The sequence below is a fragment of the Penaeus monodon genome, chromosome 24 (genome assembly GCF_015228065.2).
Source record: "Penaeus monodon isolate SGIC_2016 chromosome 24, NSTDA_Pmon_1, whole genome shotgun sequence".
NCBI lineage: Eukaryota > Metazoa > Arthropoda > Malacostraca > Decapoda > Penaeidae > Penaeus > Penaeus monodon.
In genome coordinates this window covers 10078048-10078937 of record NC_051409.1, presented here as the reverse complement: position 1 = coordinate 10078937, position 890 = coordinate 10078048, and positions in this window count along the sequence as shown.

Genomic DNA, 890 nt, shown 5'->3' with positions numbered 1-890 from the left:
CTATCAATACCTTTCCTAATATATTGAGAAACCAGCATTTTCTAAAATCATCTAGCCTTCATACTGCTGTTGAGTACAAAAGAAAATATAAAACCTTATTTGTTCAAGAGCATTAGCACCAAATAAGGTCAAGCCTGAATCCTATTAGTAACAAACTGGTCATTTCAGGGCGTCTCTAGAATAGTCCTAAACAATATAATGGAAATCTACAGATATCCTGTGTGCATAGCAGAAATTTAGGATGGCGTCCGCTTTGGTATATTGTCACATTTCATGCTTATATAATACCAATTCAAACAAGGCTGGTTCAAATTACTCAGTTTCATCTTCATCTACACCCAGCAGTGCTGGGTCTGATGCCACATCCTTTCAAGTCTGGCCATTGCATCTGACGAGAGTGAATCAATGCATCTGAGCTTCCTGCAACCGTATGACATGACAGCCATCTCATTGCAGCTGCATGAAACCTTGTTTAGTAGTTAGGGGTAATGAGCTGATCTGTTTCAGCGTGAGTGAGATTGTTATTTTTCAGCCTTCATCCCCATTCTTCTGGCTGCGAGTGATTCCCCATCCACACCTGAACCGTTAGGCGGGTTCCAAAGGAATAGTGCTTAGCTGCAGCACTTGCTGGATCAAGGTTGCCAGCCGAAACGATGATGCAGGGGAGATTCTGCAGATTTTCTTTCTGTAGTCAATGTATCGAAAATCGTCTGGTGAAGCACATTTGCTGCTAGCTCCATTCAGTCTAAGAAGGAAGCTTTCACCTGTCTTATGCACTTATTTGTGGCTACTACAAGGCTGCTGAAGGTTTTTACCAGACCATATACTCTTGTTTCTTATGCACTAGTTGGTATTACCAATGTTATCCTGAATGTCTCGAACCGTGTACC